The 26,356-nt window shown below is 39.9% G+C and overlaps 1 protein-coding gene across 8 annotated transcripts in view; it reads right to left on the bottom strand.

Moving 5' to 3' along the window:
• Window positions 1-26,356, bottom strand: part of EBF1 (EBF transcription factor 1) — a 268,313-nt gene that overhangs the window by 33,787 nt on the left and 208,170 nt on the right. The window lies entirely within an intron of this gene.

Raw genomic sequence — 26,356 nt, 5'->3', positions numbered from 1 at the left:
GAAAGTACTACTAACTTTAAAAACTGTACTAAATTCAAATAGGTCCCAAGGCTAATGGAAGCAATTTGTATACCAACCCAAACTGACTGGCCCACTTTTCAAAATACAGGTATGATAATCTTGTGGTTTTAAAAGGACATTTAAATTGAAAGACTGTGAATTTAGTACATAATTATACCAATAGAACCCTTTAACTTGTCAACTTGTAAATCTAAAAGGCTATCAATCATTTCTAAAGAGGAAATAAACCTTAAAATTCTTTGATTGACAGTGCTTATTTTTTATGTGGGAAAAAAAAAAAAAGGAGTAAAGTGGCCAGAAATCCATTTACAAAAGTACATTGTTTTACATAGGTGAGTAAAAAGCCAATAATTACACCTCCAAAAGACATATAAATCAAGGTAAGTACTTTTCCCTCACTTACATATTTTAAGTTGCAGTAAACTTCAGGTAACTTTTTATTAAAATACTTTTCCAAATGCAAAGCTTATTGAAGCCATTAATAGAGTAGCATTTTCATTTAAGCTAATATAATCATTTTTGCAAATACAAGATTTAAGCCATTTTTCTCCTTCCAAACAATAAACTTTCAGCCTGTCTCTTGTGTGAATTAACTAAAATTACACCCAGGTGTACAAAATCTGTCTATCTATCCTAGTGTATGAGTTAAGGCACAATATTTATTATTCTTACCATTTTATGAATTACTTCTTAAACCCTTGAGGAAGAACTTTCTTTCAAATTAGACTAACAGAATAAGCCATGAAGCTCTTTATGCAGCAAGTCTAAAGCCATAACTCATAAAATCTAAGGCTTTTAATCAAGAAAATGCACAATGTCTGTGGAAATAGGGATGTGTACATTATAGTCATCTTTTCAAAGTCCAACTTATTTTTCAACAAAAATGCTGCTTATGCCTCTGAGAAAAAATGTTTCCATCGTAACCATAATTTCAAATTCTGCACAAATAATTTTAATAACCACATGCAGATAATCCACCATCTTTAAAAGTACTTTTTTTTTTTTTAACTAGTCAGTGGAGGGCTTTTTTTAATATTTCACATAATGAATTCCCACTGTGTCAATAAAGCTTTGGTTGTTAATTGAATGACTGTCTGATGTGTCTGAGAGAGGAATTTGTTTCTCTGGCCATGCTGCCAACTCACAGCAGAATGATCGACACTTAATATCAGCAATTAAAAGGACCTGTTCAAATATCATATGGAATTCGTAGCTTGGGGTAGCATAGGAGAGCCCTTCACCAAGGAAAACTCATTCAGCAAATGCAGAGAGTAATTGAATTAGACACATTTTAACATTATTATTCAAAGAAAAATAAACACACACTACATAGAAGCATTATGGAAATATTTCAGAATGTAAAACATATCCAGTTAATTTGTTTCCCATGCATTCATGGTTTCATTTACTCCTTTTATTTTTCAGTCCTTGTTTCTTTTTCATTCTGTTTGACCCAAAACCAATGAGAAAGCAGCACTTAGACCTATGAACTTCCCCTATGCTTTTCCAGTGGAAAAGGCTGCAAGGAGAGGGAAGAAACTCTGAAGGCTTAAATAACTCAAAAAAAAAAAAAAAAAAGGCTGAAGGCTACCAAAAAAAATTGCCTCAGGCCCACAGGTCTGACCGTCCCTATCTCAGAGGAAAAATCTGGTCTGGATTGTTTTAAGTGAAAGCCTCAGGGGAAGCTGTATGTGGGAATTAAATATCCCACAGTGTTTGCTCCTGTGGTGCACCAGGGAGTCACTGAACAGTGGAATGGAAGAAGATGCTTTAGACTCTTCCTCTGTCTCTTCATAAATTTATTTAGTATATTTGGCTCTGCAACAAAATTAGAGAGCTGGTGACAGGTCCTGAACTGCAGTGTACAAGAGGTGGGGCTTTGGGGTCTACACGGTTGTTTTGGGTTTCTCTTTTTCCTGTCCAATGGACAGGAAATAAATATAATAATATTTATCCAGAATATAAATCGAAGGTGGCTCTGTGGCCAAGACACAACAAGTTTTGTGTCTCGAAACCTCACAGTCACAAAAGACTTGCTGCAAGCACCTTACCCTAACAAAATAAAACATTGATGCAGAAGATGGGAATAGGACAGGACAGACCATAATAATGTCAAACTCCAGGTACTAAAATGCCTTGCTAAGGCCCTGCAGTACAGCAGTGCTAGTGGATGGTGTTACAAAGCAACATTTTGACACCAAACCCAACAACTCTTATGCACAGTGGCCTCTTTCTGCCTGGTCTACAGAGACAGTGAAAAAAAACCCCACTTCAAAACCCCTTCATCAAATGAGAAAAAGTCTGTTCTGCAAATCTCCCTGCAAAGATTTTTCCTTTGCTAATTAAAGCTCCTTAAATGAAAACACGCAAGCATTTGAGCTATTGGTTGTTGCTGTTGTTGTGAATTTGCCCTGCTTTTTCTAAAGTTTTCTTTCCACTGACTTTCCCTGGAGCGTTTATTCCCACAAGCAGTGGAAAACAGAAGTGGGTGGGACAGTGAGAGCCTGCACAGAAAGGTCGGGGCTAGAAAGGCCCTTCCAGTGTTAATCCAGAATTTCCTTGTTTTTCTGGTCTTGGGACTTAACCATGCCCTAGCACATTGAATCTCCATTTCTAAAATCAAACTGTGGCATCACATAATTTTTTAAATAAATTAGAAATAGAGATGTCTGAAGTGTAACTCCTACATTTAATGCCCCAACAGACACCATGTGCTTGTATAAAGCAATGAGGAAAATGCAAATGATGAACCTAACACAGAGTTCTCCTGAGCTTCCCCAGTGACTGCTCTTGAACTAAAGATTCAGTGTTTGGGGCAGCTCCACCATGTTCATCAGTGTTATTACAGACATGATAGACAGCCTGATATTTTCTACCCGAAAACAATTTTTTTTTTCCAGGAACTTAAAACCAGAGGAGCAATTCCCTTCTCACCCAGCTCACTCTCTGCAGCCAGGGTTGGTGCTGGAGATGCAAGGAATGCATGTCTTGAGCCCCATATTGTTATGGAAGTTACAGAATGCAATTATGAGATCTGTCTGGCAGGAATTATGTATTGGTTTCTCCAAACACTCCAGCTCTGAAAGTTCACTCATAGCAACCTGCAATCTGGCTGGGGGGGAAAAAAAGTCAAACAATTTGTGAGCTTCACAGTTTCTTCTTCCTCTGACTGCACTGACCTCTTGTCTAATGGGGAAGATTTGGCCTTAAGGGAGTCTGAAACAGAATCCAGTTTCAGGCACTGGAATTTAAACATCCCAATTTCACAACAGGCTGGTGGAATTCACTGGGGATGTGCACACAGAGGGCCAGAAGGAAATTAATGCATGTTGGTTACTTCGTCTGGCCATCCAGGTTAATTGATGCAACTTTGGCAGTCATTATAGAAAGGGGATAAACAGCATTTACATGTGAATATTTTCCAGTTTTTCAGACACATTCTGGAGGTGCATGTGAGCATGCAGCAAAAAATTCACTGAAAAGGGCTGGTTCTCAATGGCTTGTCCCTACATTTAAATAAATAAATATATGTGCACACATAAACACAAGCACAGAAATGCATCCAAGCCAAGATTTAAGATAATGGGTGTGTAAGGCTAGTTATAAGATCTATATTTAGATCTACTTTAAAACATTTTAAAAATAAAGACACAGCATTTATTTTTAAGCTGTTGGCTCAGAAACAGATGCAGAGATGTACCATACAGAGTGGGAGCTGCTAAACTGTCACCTCATGTAACCTTTACTTTCATTCTGTATTCTGCATATTTTCAACATTTTTTCCTTTGCACGCACTTCTCAAATTCCACAGGGTAGGTGCACACACCTTTAAAATTGTCCTAAGGATAATTCTGGATAACATACAGGAAGTTTTTCCTTTTTTTCACCCTTCACAAACTCCTTTGGGGTAGACAGTATTGAAAACCATTGTTGAAACTTGTTTGTCTGCAGAAATATTTCCTTTTGAATATTGCCTCTCTCACTTTTAACCTTGTTATTTCTCATCATCTCTTCAGATTATTAAAAAACATAATTATTACCAGGGGATGCATAAATGAAAAACTCAGTGTCCTGTGTGAATTCCTATCAGAAGCTTCTTAGCCTAAATTTGGCTGTTTCTCAGAATTGTAGACTTCTGACATGCAAGTGCACTATGGTCAGAGCAGAAAAGAATCTTCAAGAGAGAAAATTGGAAAAACACCAGCTATCACATCCAACATCTCTGAAAATGAGATTCACAGGGAAATACAAGCTGAATCATAAAAATGAGATGAATTATGCCTAGCTGTAATGAATATTATAGGTGTGGTGCTCTTGGAAGGGGCTGACCTGCTGTGAGGTTTCATTCAGGTCTTTAATCCCTCTCCATAACTAATTTTAAATCCCTTGAGAAAACAATAGTTTCCACACACCTTTATTTTTAAATATTAGCTTTGACTTGTCTACATGAAATTTCAGTAAGGCTACTCACCCAAAAGCAAAATGACCATTTTTGCTATACCTGGGATGATGCAGCAAATATTTTAACATTGAAACAGTTGAATTTGTTGTTTTCTAGTTTGTAACATTTAAATAGAAATGTAAAATTTGAGAGCATTCAGTAGTCTCTGATTTCAGCAGCAGATGTATCACCTGCTTCCGTAATTGTTCAGGGTTTGGGGTTTCTTTTCTGCAAAAATTTTGACAATAAATGTTGTCAAGGGTAAAAAAAAAAAAAAAAAAAAAAAATCATCCCAGCCTGTCTGATAAACATGTTTCCCTGCCCTCACACCCCAGTGAGCACTGTGACACTATACTTTTATCATCTAGTGTGTGCTCAGAATGAGCTTAGAACAGCAATTGCCAGGAATAGGCAGGCGATAAACTGCATTGATTTAACACATCTTGTTTTCAATCATGCTCGGATTTTCTGAGCACGCATTTTTCCTGTACTTCAGCTTGTAGCTTTTATCTGACGAGCTGATCCCTTTTCACTGGAAAATGAAAAGGTCGCACAATAAGACACGGTTTACTGGAACTTGAGCATGCACCAGGGAAAGTATTTTAGATAAATACTGTCAGACATAGTGGAGCTGAATTTCAACAACACAATTGCTAAACAACAATACTTATTACTCTCTAGAACAAGCCTACAAGCAACTTATGGCTTACAGCAGGGGAGATCTAAGAGTTAGGCTCAGTAGTTAAAAAAAACCTTATTAAAGCTTGTTTAAAGGTGCAGCTTTCCTTTTCCCTTACATGCACCAACCAGCCCTACCCCAGGACCAAGCTAACACCCCAAAATTCCTGTCCTAGGTAACTTATAAATTATGGAAAACCACAGCAATTACTTTTCTTATTCTTTTGTCTTTTTTTTTTTTTTTTTGGGCAGAAAGGTGATTGACTACATGCTTGATTTAATTTAATCAAATGGAGCACTGGGTGCTGGTAAAAAATAAAATTATCCAAATGTGAAAGTAATTTAACTGAAACTAATTCATTAAGAAAGGTGAGTCACTCAGGAGGTCAGTAAACAAGCAAGGAGTAATATGGCATGAACCATCTACCAAAGACCAAGGTACAGTAGGCTCAGAAGAATAATTCTAATTAATTACCCTCCTCCCTCTGAAGTGATTGCAGTGATCCTGACCAATACATGACTGGAAGCAAAATATCCTCACTTTTTCCTATCAGAAGGGGCAAAGAAAATTTCCAAGTTATTTTTTACTCTACTGATTGTACCCATGAAATTATACCACCTATTCTTCATGGAAGATGCAATACAAAAAGAAGTCCCGAACCAAAGCAGCATCCCCACAAAACCTCCTCCCCATTTCTCAGCAATGCCAGTGCAAAACTGGTCTGAAATATTTATGTTTTCCTTGCTTCTCCTGAATGTGCTTATTATTCATTTAGGTCCAGCACAAACTCATCCTAGATTCACTTTGTCCAAGATCCTGAACCAGTTTAAAGCAGAACCATTCTGGCCGATTTTCTGAAACTACACTGACACTGGCTGAAGTTTAGTTAGTCTACTGCAGATACACATCAGAGAGCCAAGCTCCAGCTCTAGTCAGAACCATCCACCTTTCGGATATTCCACTCACATTTTGTCTTACAGAAAAAATAGAAATATTATTTAAATTACGTTTTTAAATTATAATTTTAAATAGACAAGTCACAAGCAAAGGGATAGAACTCAAGAAAAGCACGAAGTAAAATCCAGCTTTGCATGCAATGCTACCTCACATTCAGCTCTGTGAGTCTGACTGCAAGAGCACTCACATGAGCATCGATTTCTCCTTCTCACCTGGCAAGGATTTTTGTTGTTTTGTTTTGCTAGAGAAGCAAGTTAAAAATCCATGCTGCATTTTAGGGTTATCTCATGCAGCACAGGCAGAATGCTGATATGTCTTCTCCATTAAGTGCTCATAATCCCAGGAACGAAAGTAACTCATTTCTTCCCAGGGTGCCTGTTAACTGAGAAACTCATCTTAATGGAATGCACAGCTCAGTTAAGCATCTTCACACCCGCCAACCATCAGTGCCCCATGGGCAGCTCTGCCAGCCCTCCCTGCCCGGGGCTCAGCAGAGGAGGGGATGGGATGCAGGTGATGAGCAAACACCGTCAAGGGCTGGTGCTCCCGACAAAATGAGGGCTCTGGGGCTGAGCTGGCTTTGGCTAAATTATCAGCATTAGATCACCTTGCCAGTCAATTACAGAGGGATCAGCAAATCCTGCAGCTCTGCCCCCAAACACGAGCTCAGTGCCTCGAACACGCCTACAGAGACATCGCTGCAAGCTGGAGCCTCACAGGCAGAAAGGAAGAGGAAGCCAAAATAATTGCTTACATCCCTCTCTTCCACCCTCACAATTTACCTTCTAGGATATACTCAGTAAACCAGTGAAAGTGATTATGTGAATTAAAATATCTGTGGTGCAACCATTTGCCTACAAAGCTGATATCTCAAAAAGAAGCTGTGAAGGGCAAGGAAGTGAGGAACCAGCCTGAAACTCACTGTCCTGTAATGAAACTTTCCCAATATTTCATTTACAGCAGGAATGAACTTCGGTTCTTCAGTGGTCACTGCTGAGTTCGGGATACAAGTGAGACATCTGAGCTGGTTGATGGCACCCCAGAGCTGTAACCACATCCCTGTGCTCGAATTGGGTTATTTTTTCCCCAAATTGGAAATATTAAAATTTCCCTAATTAACACAGAGATGGAATATACAGATTAAAGACTGTGAAATTATCAGTAAATAGAATGAAAGATGTAAAGTTATAATGGATAACCAGATACCATCACATAGGTTTATAATCATGCACTTGTACTTATTTCCTAATTTTCTAGGTATTATTGGCAGCCTATAGGAAAATTTGGCTCTCGCTCTGAAGTTATTAGTAAAATACCTTCCAAGCAGCATAGTACTGCTATTTTCTGTTGTATAAAACAAATACCTTATTTCCATCGAATTCAAAACAAAAGTAAACCCCCTATAATGGATTGCATTATTCTGTACCATTTTTTTTCTAGTAGCTTTCATAAGAACTGTTGTCATAAAAAATTGCCACCAAAATCTATGTGTACTGTATTAATATGCCTCAAAGTTCAATACTGACACAAACAGCATCATCAGGTGATAAAAACAAAGATGCTGCAAGTGTGACATGAAAAAAGAGTGCTCAAATGTTAAAATCTAATTTAGCAATTTGCAAATTGCCACTCTAAAAGGAGGAATTTAGCACTAATCTTGCTGGAAGTGGCATATTTATCAGGAACTGATTTGCAGCTTTCCAGGCAGTAAGCAATGATATAAATACACTTCTGGGTCCATCAGCACTATGCAAGAGTGAGCTTGAACAAACTCCGAGGCTCTGGGTGTGTGAAGGATTGAGCACCTGGCAGCCAGCGTTAATGGGTGTGCCCAGAGGATGCACTGATGCTGCTGCTCCAAACCAGCTCCATCGCACTGCCCCAGGGTCCCTCTGCCTCCTGCTCCTCCAGGGAAGCATTTTCCTCCTCCCACATGACCCCTGTGCATGCCAAGCCCATCCTCTCTGTCAGGACACCTTCCTGCACCAAAAAGAACACAGGGAAAGGGATGGGACTGCAAAAATGTCCAATATCTTGGATTTCAGAGCAAATCACTTTGGATTTGCCCTGTGTTGATGCTGGACAGCCCATGGATGCCCATGGGCTGCTGTGTCCATCCCTGCAGAGCCTGGGCACAGCCAGGGGGGCTGACCACACCTCACAGGTCTGTCCAGAGAGGAGATTCCCACCAGTGGGGTTTTCTCAGTGTGCTGACTTTGATTTCTACATTCTGGTGGTCTCTTCCCCATCTGAGCATGATACACACTCAGTGGTAAAAGCAGTTATTAAAAAAGAAACCTAAATTTGGCTGATTGAGTAACAAATGGACTCTAACAAGGTTCTGCATCCTGCTGGAGCAGATGGATCCTCAATCACCCAAGCCAAAGGTGGGGGAGACACAGCAATGATATTTAAGTCTAGGACATGCAAACTGGTTGATGCTTTCTCTAAACAGCAAAGGGAAATGCAATGTCACCTTTTGCTTCCAAACTTTGCTTATTGCACAAAACAAAAGTGAATAAGCAAAAGAAAAGCAAAAAATTCCCTTGGGATTCGCCTGCTCTACCTGTCATTTCCTTTTGTTCCCTTTCCTTCTGCAACTCCCCCCACACCAGCAACATAACAGAGTCCCCTTCAAAAACTACTATTTCAGTTTATCACAAGTATAAAGTAAAACATGAAATACTGAAACACAAATAAAAGGAAACTAAATACACCATCTCCTGGGCATCTAGAACAAAACTAGAAAAAAAAATACTTTTTCTTAACATTCAAATATTCTGAAATTAAATAATTGGAAAGGGAGAGGTGGGACTAATGCAACTCTGTTTTAAAGCTCCTTATACTGTGAAATCCCACATTATTCTATAGGTAGCATTCACCATCAGCTAAACTGACCCACTGAACTCTGCTGTAAGTGTCAGATGGCAGACTTTGGTTTCAAGTACTCTTGAAAAAGTACTCAGGGTTGACTTCTATGACATTCAACTACTAAGCATGCAAATCATTATTTATTATTTCTTAGGCTTTCAAATCTCACTGGATTAAAGAGCACATTAGATGATTTGGTCAGAATTTTTTTTCAGCTCTGTATTTTAATCAGATTATGGCTGTGGAGACCTTAAGTTTCAGGCTATTTCCCCAGCAAAGAAGATGTATTTCTACCAGCAAGAATGAAGCCACCCTCTTTGTTGTGAACCTATGCAGTGGTTTTTTGCCTCAGTATAAGAGCTCTTTCCACATTATTTGGCATCATACATTCCTTGTAATTTATAGCAGCCCTGAATTATTTCTCAGTTTCAGAGCTGGGGAACAAACAGCCACAAAGCCATAAAATTTAGGTACCTATGCCTATTTAAAAATCCCAGCAGGCACCTAAATGAACTTTCAGGACTCTAAATGCAATTAAAATTCTGACTCTAAGTAACAGGGTCAAAATTACAAAAGAAGTCTGAGACTCAAAAGAGGGTTTTCTGCCACTGGAAGAAAAGCTGCTGCTCTCCAGTGCTGGGACCTGCAGTTTGAACTGTCTGAGGCAGCAGGAGACATTGAGATGCTTCAATCAGTCAAATTTTAGTGAACTAAATCCATAAATAAGCACAAGGGACGAAATTAAAAATTTCTTTCTCTGTGTTGTGCTGGGCAAGGGTAGAAGAGTTGCCTGTTGGGCACAGTTTTACAGCAGTAAACTGCAGAGGAAAGGACATGTCAGTCAATTATAACCTCCCATTCCAAGCACATAAAGCTTTTCAACTTCAAAAGGCACTAATGAGTAAAAATTAGTATCTGCCCATCCCTGTACTATTGCCTTCAAGTAGAATTTATTCTATTTGAAGTTTTTGTTTAATGTATTTGTATTCTTAATTTATTCCCAGTCATCCTGAAAGCTTTTGGAGACCTGTAAGATCATCCCCAAAAACGACATTTAGTGACTGTCATTAATTTCCCATTTCATAACAGGTTGCACAGAGGAAAAGCAATATTTTCCAGCCTGTGGTGTACAAAACTCCTGCAGCAGTTTCTTGGTGGCCCATGAAAGGGAGCTAAGAGAGGTGCAGGTCTGTTATCAGCTGGTTTAAAGCACTGCACAATTCATAGTTCAGAGGTCTGTATTTGTACTGGATAATATTTAGGTATCCACAACCCTAAAAATGTTGCAAAGAGACTGCAATAGATGGTTTGTTGGCACAAGCTCTCCTCCCACTGGAAGATTTGCTACATACATGGAGGCACCAGCTTGGAAGATTGTGGATATTTTCTGCTGAATGGGGCCCTTGGAGAGGAAATATTTGATTTACTGCAGAGTTCTCATTTCCCTGAATTGCAAATAAAGTGTAATTTGATTAAATGTAAATGAATCCTACAATACTTTTGGTGGCTTGTCTGAAACAATTGATTGTAATGGGCATCCATCATTTGGCTTTATTTTAATTCAGAGACAAAAAAGGCAAAATGAGAAAACTAAAGCAAGTGCCACTAACATTCTAGAGCTGGAGCAGTCGAGATTCCTGGCGTTGGACTGTCATTCCCATTGTTCTCAGAGCAGAGGGGAAATGCAAAAGCAGAAGAATAATGGGAAACACATACATAGAAATAGATCTAGAGAAAAATTCAGCTTTTTCACAACGCGTTCTGTTAAATCATCTTAAGGAGCATAATTTGTTAAATTTATTTTAACATCAATATTCTAAAATGAATGAGTAAGGAAAATTATATTGCTCCGTGCTTCTCAGTTAGAAGAAAAGCTTTGTTTTTATAGATCACCCAAGTCCTTTTTCACCAAGATAATTTCCAAGTGCATAATACTAACTTCAGCAGTTCTTGTGGTTGGAAATAATAAGAGAAGTGAAATTACTGATACATACAAGCTTGATAAACTTTTGGTGTCACTTTCTTCAAATGTGGAACTACTCCAACCACAGAGATAATAATAGATGACCAGATTGTAACTGCTTTATTACTTCTTTTTCCCCCATAAATTTTAATTTTGGAAAGTTAAGTGAAAAATGTGGTTTCAATTTCCTACAAATTGCACACAATTGGGTTTTAACAAGAAAATAGAAAGAGATGGTACGTTCTTTGGAGTGAATTAGGGAGAGGAGTTTGTGTCTTTGTCTTTCAGCATCATCAGAATAACAAAGTACAAAATGCAAAAAAGATGACAGCGAAGAAAAAAAAAGCAGCTGTACAATGTACTAAGAAAAGCAAGGAGTAATTCTTTATCTAAATAAGCTCTGAGCAATTTAACACGGTAATACCTGCTCTAGCCTTTCTCCCCTCTGTTTTACCAGGCTAGAGCTTAGAAGAACTCAGGCTGCAGACACGTGTTACAGGAAAGCCTCTAATAAGCAAAGGCTGTGTACATAAAATAATCCTGCTCCAGCAGCACCAGAGCTGCCCGAGTGCTGTGCAAAGCAGCTCTGCTCAGGCCAAATTAAAAAAAGGCCTGGATAAATACTTACATGGAACTACCAAAACAAGAGCAGAAATGCAAGCCAAGAGGAGACAGAGATAATATTGATTTTGCCCAAGAGGCACGTGGGGCTCAAATCAGTGTGTGGCTTTACCCACAGTGCCCACACCTACAACTACAGAACACACATTAGGATCTTAAATCATACTAAAGGTGACCCAGGTTTCCTTCAGCAGTAATGGTCCAAGAGAGGGTTTTTGAGGTGGAAAATACCCTGGAGTAGGTAAGGGCAGCATCAAGCAAATGTTAAGAGGGGATCCTGCCAGGGCTGCCAGCAGAGGGGTGAGGGGGCTTTAATTCAGGATGAACAGGGAGGTGACCCCAGTCAAACCAAACCCACTGGTCAGCACAGCTCTGAAATGGGGTGGTGGAGATTAAAATACAAAATGGAAAAACCCCTAAATTCTTGTAGTCAGGCAACTTACTGTAAAGACTGTAGGTATTGTGAATCCTAGAATAATGCCATGAAAATGTGCAGTGGTTGACAATTAGATTCCTAATTTAGTTGAGCATTTAAGTAACTTAAAGAGTTTCCTTGACTTCCAAGTTGTTTGGCTGCTTCTGTGTAAGGATGCTCTTGAATCTTAAAGCATATCAATTGATTTACACCTTTTTAAACAAAAAATACAGTGAAAATTATGTAGCAGTGTATGTAAATATAAAGCCTTTATCAGTTTTCTTTAAAATGCTTAAAAATGCTCAGAGTTTATGGGGGAAAAAGTAAGAAATAAACAAAAGAGATACATTTTTAATGAATTTTAGTGCAAAAGAAATTTTCATTATCAAAGTGCATGTGAAAAAATCAATTTCCCTAAGAAAAAAAAATCTGGCACTGTAAGTAGCACTTCAGGGGAAAAAACCCATCTTCCATAAAAATTCAAATTATCAAATTTGCGAAATCTAAAGGGATAAAAGTTATTAGGGAATTACAGCAGAAATTTCAAAAAATGTCTGTGATGAATTTCATGCAGCTTCAGACTGTATTACACAAATCCCTAGGAATTTTTTTTTTCTGTAAGAAAACTTTCATTGGCCAATGACTGTAAACCTCAAATTGTTTTTTAAAAACCCACACGTGCACTGATGAAACAGCTGAACTGCTCTGCTGACACCCCATGCCATGGTTGTTTCCTGAGTTAGACCTAACACACATTTTCTGTCTGTCCTATGACTGGGATCACCAAAGGCAGAAAAAAAACCCCAAAAAAGATGCTACAGCCCCAACACCTCAACTCACAAGAAAATAATTCTTCCAGTGAATGGAAATGCCTGGTCCTACCTCCTTGCAGAGGCAAGAGCATTGCAATTGTCCTCAGATTGCAACTGTCCCTTCCTGACTGGAGATGCAAAGGGGGCAAGAGAAGAGGATTTTCTTCACCCCACGTGTCCCCACAGAGGCAGAACACACACCTCAGTCATTTATTATCATTTATCACCCTGCCAGCTCAGCCTGACAAGGATTTCTCCCCCGGGGCTTCTAAACTGGAGATGTTATTTAGGTTACAAAAACAATTGCACGTTTTCTGCTTCCTGAGGCAGCGCAGAGCTGCGAGTGTGCAAAGGAAAGGATGTGAAACCTGCCAGGGCTGTGGCCACAGCACATCCCTGAGGCAGGGAAAGCAGCCAGGGATGGAGACAGAGCTCTGGGAGAGACACCACGGCCAGCAGTGGCTCAACTCACCCTGCAGTTCACAGAAAGCAATTTCCTTCGGCCTCTGCATCAGCCATAGATTATTTTCTTCCTTTCATTTTTTTTGTCCCTTCCCCCCATTCCTTGAGCACAAGTGTCTGCTTCACTCTGCCCCTCTCGCTGTATGGATTAAAGGGGGGAAAAAAGGACAAACCTTGTGAGCCCAACAATGCTGAGGATCCAGAGCAAATCCTGCAGATCAATGTTGGCTGAAATTTGCTGGAGGCCCGATCTGTTCAGAACTTGATCATCTGGTCTGGCTCCTATTTCTAGATAATGATCATGGGATGCAGTAATTTGCAGTACATACAGAGCAGCTTCCTCACAGAGCAGGATGCACCTTTGCCTCTATAAGTGCTAAAATGTTGCCTTCTTACAGGACTTCGCTGGGGTTTTTTTTATCTCACACAATTTTTCCTTAATTATTTCTCTTTTTTCACATAGGTAAATCTTGTCCGTGCTCATTAAAAAATTCTCGCTGCTAAATTATTTATGCCAAACAATCAAGTGTGGTACCTTTGCAGATGTCAGCAGATAAACAGAAATGCAATGTTGCATGATAGAGTTTAATGCTGTGGAAATGTCGGGGTGCTTATTTTAAAATTCCACTGACCTTTGCTGTCCTTTTTTCAACTTTTGCTTATTGCCACAGTAAGGAAACACTGCAACGAGATGGGGAATTTTTATATGAGGATCCTGAAAGTCAATATTTAAGGGGAGTGTGTTTCCTCCATGATACCATTGCTGATGATGTGCTATCAAGAGGCAGCAGAAAGGCTCCATTTATACAGACCATGGGCACTATGGAAATCAGCAAAGAGCAAAACAAGCAAAGCCAAACTCCAGAGTTGCCTGGAGAGGAGCACGGGAGCACAGTGCCTGCACGTTGTTATAGGGGGTTGCTGTGACATTAAGATATTACAGGTTTGTGGTTATTTGGGGGGGTTCCTCTCTTTCCCTGCTGGCACTCCAGGCTCTGTGGGACCTGTGTAACAAGGCAATAGTGTCTGGGAAATAATGAGCAGGGGAATGCAGTGCTGTTCTTTCATTGCAGTGTTAGGTGCGATGTTGCACACTAAAGCACCAGATCAATACCTCCAGCAGCAACCCGTTCAATACACCTGAATTATTGCTTCATTTTTCTTCTTATTATAGATGAGTTGTGTTATTATTTTCCCCAAATCGATATTTTACAACCTTTTTTATCCGTTTCTCCATAAATTTTGTGATTACTTTAAACTGGGAATTCCGGTACACTAAATAAGATGCAGTATCTGAGAGGTAGTGAATGTACCAACACGATTTTTTACTCCAGACACTGCTTAAAGGCAGATCCTAATCAATAGCTAAGTAGGAAAATTTTTACGTAAGAAAGTTGGAAGCAGCACCACGCTTACAAAATGAAAATCCAGGTTCCTAGAAAACACTGGCTCCAAGAGAAAGCTGTTTTAGAAATAAGGGGAAGGAGAGGCCTGATGGGCACTTCGCGTGGGAAATTTAATTCCAAACAAATATGCTTTTTACTTCCCCCCAGCTAAAGGGCGACCATAATTCACTGAAATTGTTTCTTACAAAGCAGATAATCCTGTGCACCTTAGAGTGATTTAATTAGCTTCCGTAGCTGTCTCCTGCTAAGTGTTTAAAGCATCTGCAAATCAAATCATGTTAACTCATCTGCTGCACCACTTTCTTTGTTCTGTGCATAGGACCTTCCTAATAGCATTAATAGAAGCATGAGTTTCCCTGGAGAGGGGAGTAGCAAAGTGAGTTAATTACATAGTTATTGTAAAATTGTGTACATTATTCCACAGAACACGCAGGGTAAGTATTAAGTTGCTACACAGAAAATAAGGACAATTTTGGGTGATCCCAAGGACCGAAATGGTAGAATTTGAGAGGAAAATGCAGATTCCCACCGAAGCTGGAGGAATTCTGCCAAATTCCTGCACTCAGTCTGCCTGGCCTGGCTGCTCATGGACTGCAGTGCAGGATCCTGGCTCTTCCCTACACTTGAGAATTTCTATCCTCACATTTACTGCAGGATTACAAGATTCAGCAGTAGGAGGTACAGTAATCTCCATTCAATGTTTTATAACACTTTAAAATTTTTAAAAGGAAAAATAAAAAAAAAAATCCCTGGGATTTTCTGCTATAAATTGTATAGATTTCTGCTCATATCCATTTGGTCTAATTAAGCATCACAGATCCCTCAAGGAGCAAGTCCAGCAGTTTCTTTGGTTCTGGGCATCAGTATTACAGTGGGGCAAATAATTCACAACAAATTATTCCCAGTCAGTAACTGTCTAAAGAGATATTTTTCTGTTTAATTAAAGTATTTGTCAAATAGTTTTTCTGACTAACCTTATCCTCATAGGCAGATAATTACAGAGTGGATTGTTACATAATTTTAATTTAAATTCTCCATTTATAGCATATGTTCAGCAAAGCCATCACCTCACCTGTGTTTTTGCTGCTTTTCAGTCATATTTCTTAACAACCAACAGTGATTTTTACATCCTTTTGTCCAGGCAAAGCCATATACACCAGGGAAAATTCACTTTCCATAGCACACTGAGTTTTTCTCAGAAGGGATTGTTTCAGCAAACTCACTTGTTCAAACATTCACAGGGAGCAAAACACTACAGGGAAACTGATGGAAATTCATTGCCAAAACAGAAATGAATATTCATGGTCCACAGAAATACCCTTATTTCCCAGCTCTAATCAGCATGAGCATCTGTGAAAAAAGTCTAATGGGGGAAATTGGAGAGGGGAGGGGGTCATTTCCATCCTTTCCCTTAGGCCCCAATTTAAAGAGGGTTCATTTGTCTTTTTAACAGAACTGGAAAGCGATGTGAGGATGAACAGTTTTGGTGAAGAAAGGACGTGTAGGTTCAGCCTTGTCTTTGGGAAATCTGAACTAAATTCTTCATCCTAGAACAAAAGATACCTGGTGCAGGTTCTTATTCCTGTTCCTGGCCAGCCAGACTTGTGATAGGAGCTCCTCTATCAATAACAGCCCCTGAGCTGACAGAAACACCCAGGGAAAATCCAGCCTCAGGCAAACAGGTGAGACATGGCTCAGTCCATCCTTTTAAATAACTGACATGCACAGTTCAATGCAAGATTTGAGGGAGCGAAAAGTACCTCAAAATTAAAATTAAAACCTGTAGAAAAAAAAAGTATGATGGCCACTTGAAGACCTGTTTTTTTGGAACAGCAAAGTAATGACTATTTCTAGTAGCAGTGCACGTGTATGCATGTGAACTTTAGGGAGAATTCTTTCTGGAGTGGTGAAAATAGTCAGAGATCTACATTTGGAAAAAATATTTCCCTAGCAGAAGTGACCTTTCAATGTGAATTCATGGTTACTTCTGGCAGCAAAATCTTGCCTTCCATTTTTACAAATATAAGCTTGCTGCTGGAACTGCCTGAGCACAAAAAATAAATATTTTTATTTGATGAGTTGTAGCCTTCTGCAGAAACTATCCCACTGAAAGCTGGGAACTGGGTATAAGATAGGAGATAAAAAGCAGAAAAAGACAATAAGTAGAAGTATTTCAGAAACTATCAGGCATTGCAATATTTGGAGTAATAGTTACTTTCCTACACTGCACCTGGCAAGTGCAGCACTGGGGGGGAAATGCTTCAGCCAAACAAGAGCTTATTTGGGAGCTGGTCAGAGCCCAGGACAGAGGACAGAGAAGTTTCCTGATGATTCCCCCACATCTTAAATGACATCTGACAGTCCAGGGGGCATCAGACCCAGAGCTCAAAGGGTTCACTACATTTTTATAAGGTATAAGAGGGCCTCATCATGTCAGGGATAAAACCCATCCTGAAGATGCTGCAGCGCTAAAAAAGGGACATCAAAATTCACAATTGTTCACAGGTATCCTAGTTTTGCTCTGTAATTTTCAGATGGGGGGTTTGGCACCAATTTCTGTTTTAACAAACATATTTTTACTAGGTGTCTGTTACAATATCTTAAATGCCATGTGCATTTTCTGCCCCATGGGGTCCTAAAAATGCCGTATTTAGTTGCTTGTGTGAGGTTTCTCTTTGTGGTTATTTTTTAATTTGGGTTGTTTTAGGTTTGTTGCTTATGTGTGATTGGGATGGTTTTTATTAACTCTCTGTCTGCTGGGTGTGGGTTTTCCTTTTTGTAACCACCAATGCTGGCACCTGGTGCTATCCAACAGCAGTTGAAGTCCACAACTCTTCAAGCATAGAGGTTAACCACAATTTATGGCAACAGGAAAAAGCAGAAGAATCATGTTAGGGAGGGAAGGGAGAGGACAGAAGTTAAAGACATTGAGAGATGAAATAACAGTAGGTATGATCTCAGGGCAAACTGTGCCAGACTGCAGCTCTGCATAGGCAACTGCCCAAATCCAGGCTCTTTATTGTGATCCTGCCTGGGTGGCTCACACTGCTCTCCCCAAGGTGTAAACTCCCTGGTCCTTGGCAGTCTGAGTTTGGTGTGCAATGGAAGAAGTTCCTTCAGAATAGCTGCAAAAGCACAGCCTAATTTACATCATGCTAATGTGTTGGTGTTCTAATATATCAAATAACTTCTGTCCTATCCTGTGGAATAAAACATCTGCATACACTTGGCTTGGCAGGATTAAGGCATGATGGTTTTATACTTCTTAATTAACTGCTCACAACAGACCAGGGACAAGATCCAATTGCAAAACTCCTTTCAGTGAAGGTTATACAGCTATATACAGACCTTAAACAATCGAGCTTGATTTTTTTTTTTTTATTAAAAAGCAAAATGTAGCAGTTTTAGCCCTACAATAATGTCCCTTAGCAACAGCAGCAGCTGGGTGATGACAGTGACCTGCCAGGAGGTCCCAGGGAAGCTCCTTGAGATTGCTGAAACTTTTGTGCAGATTGAATCTTCAAGGAAATTCTGCTTTCTCTAAGACATTATCCAACCATTACCATGAAATAAATGTGGCCCACTGCCACATGTCTCACATAATTTAAAACACCATGGTTACAACTCCTCTCCACTTGGCTCCTGTGGTGTCACCAAAGCAGCAGCTCTGCAGCCTACAGGGCCTGTCTGCACTGCAAAGTTTCATACAAAAGTACTCAAAATAACTTTAAATAAAGCAAGGATGTAACCTGTAAGCTGTAACCTGTGCCAGGAGGCAACTCTGCAGAGTTTTGGGGCAGCCTGAGAAGCTGCCAGGATTGAGCTTTGTCATACTGTGATTAAACTGTTTCCAGCATCTTTATCCCATCACCAGGGCACAGCACATCACTTATGCACTTGATATCTTCATAGCTAAGCAGAAGAGCCTGTGTGAGTTCTTGCAAGATAGCAGAAAAGTACAAAGAACTCCACACTCCATGCAATAAATTGCTCTTGCATCCACTGAGATGAAAGGCTACAAGTACAAGATTTTCCTTTTATCTATATATTAACAAAAAAAAGCCTGAATCTGTAGACATGGGCTATATTGAGGCACATCTTCTCTGTAGTCACTGCTGTCAGAAGCTCTAACCAGGCCAGATAAGCACTAGTGGCTGTGTAGGGATGCTGGTACAAGCAGAAGGAACGAGGCTGCCCAAGTCCTGCCTCCAGGGAACGATGCTGCACATCCCAGAGCTGGGCACTTGTGAAACAAAATGCCTCAGCAAAACGAGCCCCCACTAACGAGCACCTCAAAGGATTAAGCACATCTTAAGGAGACTGTTTGGCAGGCAGTGCTGTGTGAGAACGTGCCTCAGGCAGCTCTGCACTAAATTCAGGTCCTGACACCCTCTCCAGAGCCAGCATAATGTGGGCACCTCTGAGAGCCTGGCCACAGCTTGGCCACTCTTCAACCACAGCAAATCCTGCCCACCATTCCAGCAGAAACCAAAACAGGCTGCACCCCAGAGAAGAGCAGGAAGGATGAGTTAAGCACATGCATTCCCATGAGGAAACCAGAATTCCCAGTCTATTAAACACATCAGTGGCAACGAGTAGTTGAGGATTCTGCTTTCTGGGCCAGCAAAGAGACAGTGCCTTGTCCCTCTTCTTAGGGCACAGCATCAAAATGCATTAAGGTGATCAGTTCAGCCTCTGCTGCCACTCTAAACTGCCCATTTCTGTGGTGTTTGTCTAACCTGGATACCCACATATTAAAGGCAGTGAAGCCCCCTGTAGAAACAAAGTACAATGCAGACTTTTTAGAAATTCATCCCAGCTCCCTGTTTTTATTGGCCTTTTTTTTTTTTTTAAAGAGGGAATAATATCTCATCAAGTGACGTGAGCTAAAAGGAGAATAAAAAAAAGATTAACAATTTCAGTCTGGAATAAGAGTTTTGAAGCAAGGGTATGAAAATTTAAAGGTATTGGGGTGGGGATAAAGAAAAGAATTTACAAGGCTTATTTTGTGAATCCAGAGGGTTAATTTATCATGAAGTCTGGAATCTGAAAAGCAAAAAATGGTTTATTGGCTCTGAAGGTCAGATAACAATGTTATATCATATTCAATGGGTTAAGGTTCCAAGGGTCTACAGGGTTGCATGACAATTGCAGGAATCCTTATAAAGTCTATTTTATACCTTTATTGTTAATAGCTTTCTAATCCTTTACTACAAATTTATAGTTTAGAAATGGCAACACATCTTAAAGATTAAAGGTATGTGACAAACAGTTCATGTCCTTTAATAATCAAATCACATAGTTTAGATTGGGGGCTTATCAGGCTTTTTCCTACTCCATGGTTTCATAGGTAGAAAATACTTTATATCCCTATTACATGAATGATGAATGGGACCATTGGTTATGGGCTGTTATTTGCTTGGCTGTAGTCAATATGTTTTCTTTGGACAGGGACTTCGGTGATTTATTTCTCTTTTGGCCTTATCACTTATTAACTCAGGGCAGACAGAAACAGCCAAGGTTGTGAATAAGGACTAGTGCCCATTTAGGCTTCTAATATCAGAGAAAATATTCTTTTTAATGATCCAGCTACCCTTTGCAGCGTGGAGTCTGATTGCACTTCCCTCTAACTAGAAAATAAAGGTCATATTTCTTGGAAGGTGTATACATAAAATATGCAAAATAATATGTTTCCTTCACAGCCAGCTTTATTCTGACGGTTGCTGTAATTGCTTTCATTTTGAAGCTGTCCTACAGGTACCCTGCACACTTCCAGTGATTGTTTTCTGCACTGTGTTATGGTGCTACCAGTGCTTAAGAAATACCAAAGATATGAGGGTTCTCTTTCCTATTACCATAGAATAGGGATTTTCCAGTTTACCTTCACCATCCCCTCCCTCCAATCAATTAGGGTTCCTCTCAGTTTCCTTTCCTGCCTTTCTGCAAACCCTAATATTGCTAAAATTCCACCCTGATAACTGTCCATACTTTGCTCCACTGGGCATGTCCTTACAAGCTTCAAAACAAAGATTTTGGTAACAACATTAACACCCCAAACCACCACCAAAATAATACACACTGAAATTATTTCATCTAGAAAATCTTGTTCCAAAGCAATTGCAGCTTTTTTTTCCCCCCTCAAAGTTTCCAGGCAGGGCAGGTGACTGACTCAGTTAATGGACTGGAACATACAAAGGGCCAGGTTCAAGTTTCAACTCGTACAGAGATTTCCTGAGAGCAGCTTTTCTCCTCAAGGGCAGGTAACACCCAGATCACATCACTGATGGGGGCTTGGAGGGAGAGGCTGCACCAATCCCACCCTTGTTTTCCCTGCAGTGTCCTGGATGCAGTGGTGCCACAAACACCTCTGGAGTCCCCATGGCAAGGTCCACTTGGGAAGGAACACTTGGCACAGTGAGAAGAAGGGGGAACCCAGTGAAATCTGCATTAAGATCTTTTTTTTAATACTTGTTAGTAGGATTTTTTGTTTGTTTGTTTCCAGAGGCATAAATTAAATTCCCTGATAAAAGTTTACATTTACAAAGGTTTGTTTTCATTCATCCTTATTTGATTATGCTCTAGGGAAAGGATTTACCATGTCTCCTCCATTGAACCTCTCTGAGATCAGGAACAGATTTTCTATGGAGCATCCAAAGCACAGGGTAAGCTGCAGCACAGGCCTCTCCTGATCTTAAGAACAGAGAGCTCTTATTTTAAATTTCATCTATTTCTTTGCATTGAAGGATTTTTTTCTGTTCTCTTGCAGCACTTTCTGACTATTTAACTTCAAGACATCTGATACTTTTTATTCTGCCACCACTATTAATATTTACTAGTGAAAGGCAGATAAAAACTGCTGTTAAAAACAAATGGCATTCATTTGCTTGCTACCAGATCTCATAGCTGGTCACTCTTCTGGAGAAGTGATGTGCTCTATATTTCATTTCAGCTTAATGATCCTCATATCTTTGAGATTGAAGAATTTTATAAACACATCAGGATAAAACCTGAGACAGCATGAGACAATGCTGGATTTTTTCTTTTATTTTTATTGTTCTGTTGATGGTGGCCTTCTCTCCTGATTTATACTAATCAGTTATTTAAGTGCTCATGATTTAATAATAAACACACACGAATGAGGCATTGTAAAACTAATGAGGTTGTGGATTACTGATTTTGAGAATAACTGCCACTAGGTTTTAACATTTCTCAGGAACTAGCAGCCACCCAGCTATGGCCAAGGTTAGCTGGTATAAGGGTCAAACTCCAGTCTGCAAGGATCAAGAAAGGCTCCAGTGGGGCTACAGGAACTTCTTGACAGCCAGTCTGTCACTTACCACCACTTCTTTTTCCTTCCTTTCTTTTTTTTTTTTTTTTTAAATGTTCTTTTCTTTAGTCTCCAAACTCCAGAAGTCTCTACTCTGAAAACTGATTGTTTCATTGATTATGGACCTTTTGAACTTTGCATAGTTATTGGTGCTTTCTTGAAAAGAGAAAATTTTCTAGCAAAGGAAATCACTGACATTTACCAGGGTAGAAACTTAAGGGACTCAAGATCAGTTTTTAAGTGGTTCCAGTTCTGACCAGATCTCTGTACATGACTCCAAACTCTGCTTCCAGGACCATGGACTGAAGTTTTAGATGGTAACAGGTAGTTTTTGATCTCTTACTCTTGAAGGTATTTGAATTAAAAAAAAAAAAAAAAGAAAAGAGAATGGCTCTTAGAAGACAACTACTCCTGTGCTTTTGTAAATAAAACCATCTAAAATTAAAAATCTGAAAATGAATTAACCTAAAACAGAGACTTTTGGAAATGTCACCCAAATCATCTGATCTGCAAGGCCCTTCCTCTTTGTACACAGACTCAAATGTTTTCGGAAGATTTTTCCATGAGACCGTTTCTTCTTTGTAGCAAAAAGGGGAGTGAAAAGCTCCCTGAGAAGCCCTGTGACATTTCAGAGACAGACGCAGTTTCCCAGAAATTCTGTGACTACCCTGACCTTCACAGCACCAGGATTTCCACATCCCTCCACACTCAGTGTCCTGACAGTGCCATACAAACCCTGGGCACTCCTGGCAGTGCCCACTGTGTCCTGCTCAGCCTCTGTCACAGTTCTCCTGCAGGATCAGAGCTCAGCATCTGGGTTATTCCCAGTGCACAGCAAGCCCATGGGTGTGTCTACATCCATCCTCCATCCAGCCATTCCCACCCCACAGCTCAGAACAAACCCCAAATGGCCCATGGGGGACTTGCCTGCTCCTCTTGGTGCCCTGTCAGCACACAAAGGGTTCAGCCCAGAGCCTCCCTGCAAGCCTAATGCAAATTAAAATGGTCCCTAAATTCCAAGCTGTGTCCAGCCGTGTAATCTATGTCCAAAAGGAGGAGCAGTGTTTGGGCTGCTGCTCAGCCAGCAATCTGAATTAACCCGTGTTGCACACAACCTCAGTGACACAGCTCTGTGCTTCTGCCCTGTGAAGTCCTTTGCTCTGCTTTGGGAACAAAAGCACAAAATCTTAAACTGAGCAGGTGGTAGAAGACACAACATAATGCATTTTTATGGGCCCTCCATATGTCCTTCCCAACATGCAGTGAGATAAATTCTCATCTCACTTACAGTTGTGCAGCCCCACTCAAATCTTGCAGTTTAGTACCACTGCAAAAGTCATCTGTGAAATTCATGTTGTCCATGATTCATCCATTTTTTAAAAATTAAAACAAACCAAAACAAAATCTCAAAGGCCTTTTTGAGTATTGAGTTTGGGTATCTCAAATCTGTGCCAATTCTCATATCTTATTTAAGTCAGTCATATATGCCCTGATTCACCTCGCCAAATCACCTATGGATTTGTACCTCTAATCTGTTCCTTCATCTCAGTTTCTCCTAAAATAATGCTAGTGACACACACCTAACTCCCAAGTTGTGACACAAAGCTGAATTAATTCAGGGCTCTCCAATGCCAGAAGAAACTTAGAGATGAATGGTGCCACAGCACGTCTGGGTATTTCTATGTGTAATAGGGATTTTTAATATTATTCCAAAAAGAACACACATTCAAGGTGTGTTCAGACTTCTGTATTTCTAAAAACGTTCTCTCAGGAATGTCAAAGCTTAAAATCTAAGAAATAATTGCTCTCTAAGTGCATGCTAATGGCTCGCTCTGCAGATGGAAAATAGAAAGCTTATGTTTTCTTGTAAGCACAGGGTTGACACTGGTTTATTTCTTTCAGAAATACTCACAAAAGCCGGGATTTCTCTGTATATATGTGACCTTGATTCCTAGATGGCACATGGACTACTTAGAGATCATGTTACTAAGTTATTTGCAGTTAAAGAGGAAAAAAAGGCTAAAATTAATGGGTCACTGGGTATTTTCTTCTGAGAACTTAACTACTTAACAGTAAGAAAAAAATAGTTTACAGCCAGGTGGCTTGAGGGGATATTTTGTTGAACACTGATTAAAAATAATTTCTTCTAAATGAGACCTGACCACAAAATGGGACCATTAACGAGCAGGGACATTCTCACCAGAAAGGAAACTACGCTTGATCAACTCCTGCACCGCCCACAAACCCCAGGTCTTGTTCTCTCTCTCTCTCACACACTCTCTTTTGCTTCTCCCCCCTTGCTTTTTCTGCTCTCCCCTTTCCTTGTTCTTAATAGCAGGGTAAATAAGCAGCAAGTGATGCTGAAATGTTTTCGGCCAAAAACAGAGGCCAAACTCCTCTGAGAAAACATTTGGCCTCTGTGGTTTTGTAATATGTTCCAGAACACTGAGTTCACTGAAGAACATTGTGAAAAACTCCCATCGGCTGGAGTGATGCTGGGGAATGTTACTGTATCCCAACTTCCAATTGGTCCATTTCCTCCAGGCCTTGTTAAAAAAAAAAAAAAAAAAGGAAAAAAAAAAAGAAAAAAAAAGTGCTATGTGGGAGTTAAAACAAGTTCTCATGGGAAAAATGAATGGCAAGAAATTCTAGCTTTAAAAGAAACAGCTAATCTGCTAGTTTGATTGTTCTTCAAAACTTACAATGAACCAATAATCCTAATTAAAACCACTTGGCCTAGTTCTCTAAAGCATCATAGCTTTTTCTATGCTTCGTTTGTACACACCATAGACTATTAGTTTTTTTCTAGTGCTCACTAACAAAGTGCTGACTTTGTTGGGATGGCTGAGCTAATTTCGTGAACTCAGTGTGAAACCTTAGCTAAACAAAATTGTGGTAATTTTCCTTAATTTGTAAAAGTGATTGGAGTGCAAACAAAATTTTCCTCTTGGGTCAATCCTATAATTTTCAATTAACTAAAACTAATCGGCAGGCATGTACTGAACCTGCATTTTGTTTAAAGGGCTGGAAGGCACTTCTGAAGGTCAGGATGCATTAATTGTTTTTATTTTAGTTTCATTTAGTCCTTTTTAAAAAGGTACATTTAAGTTCAGGCTGGGTCTAAAAGGAAAATGTAAATTGTGTGAGGTGGGATTTCAGTCACAACACCTTTTCTGTATTTATTGTAACGCTGTAAGCAACTGCATGAGAGAATTGTCCATGGGCTGGATCACCTTTGATTTTATCATTATTGTTCAGTGTTTCATACTTCCATTTACTGGATGAAAAATACTGTGTTTTAAACACCAACCAGAAAATGCATACATGGAAACATTCTCCCTACTGGGACCTTGATTTCCACATTCAGCCATCTGCTTCTGGGCACACAAGCTAAACTGCTGCCCTCCTTTTTATGGAAAAGCTAATTAATGATGATCTCAAAAGCAACCCCAAAATGGGTTCAAGCCATTCTCACTTATAAAGAAGTCATCAAAAATTTCTTTGCAAAGTTAAGGGGAGCAGGTTTCCCCTTTTTTTTCCCCTCTTCCACATCCACACCTGCCATTTCACCAGCCCCAGAGGCAGTCACCCCAGTGGAAGTGACAAAAAGCAGGACAGCACAAGAAAGAGAGGAGGGAAAGGATTCATCTCAAACACTCCAAAGCTCTGGGCAACACCCTCCTGTGATGGTCCAACCATCAGTTTGCACCAGCCATAAATTTGACCTTTGTTTTTCCTTTTGGCCCAACACATTCAAAACTCTAAATAATTTTTTTGATATGGTGTGTTATTGTCCAATATATGGATTTCCCACACATTGCTGAAATCATAGTGCTCGCAAATAAACACACACAGCCTCCACAAGTGCCTGCTGCTCAGCCAGCAGGGCAATATGAGAGCATTATAAGAGCCAGTTTAAAGAAATCCAGTGCATAATCCCATCTGGGGGAGAGGGTATTTGAAAAAGACAAGAAAGCTTTATAAGGCACCTTTGTTCAACTTGCTTAGTGTTAACAAAATTCAAATGAGAATTTCCTGCCCAGCTGGAGCACAGAATTCTCTCCTCTGCCTCGAGTCCCTGTGTGCACACAGAGTTGGAGCAATGTATGATCCCAGTGGAACTCAGAATGCCTTAGTCACAAGTATTTATGATATATCCTAAACTTCCAGGGGCAACCAAGGATGAGGAAATGAATTGTACTGGGTTGTGCTGAGCCATGGTTCAGGCAAGCAGTTCCAGCATAGTCCTGTCTGTAGATGTGAACAAGTGCATTAAAATCACATCAAAACCAGGGCAAAGCTGTTAATTCCTGCAGCACACGCCTTCATAGGAATCAATGACACACAACCTTTTAAAAAGTTAGGCTTCTACTTGATTTAT

This window comes from Sturnus vulgaris, chromosome 15 (genome assembly GCF_052056855.1).
Source record: "Sturnus vulgaris isolate bStuVul1 chromosome 15, bStuVul1.hap1, whole genome shotgun sequence".
Classification (NCBI taxonomy): Eukaryota; Metazoa; Chordata; class Aves; order Passeriformes; family Sturnidae; genus Sturnus; species Sturnus vulgaris.
Note: the sequence above shows the minus strand (reverse complement) of the source record. Positions and strands in the feature narration are given on the sequence as shown.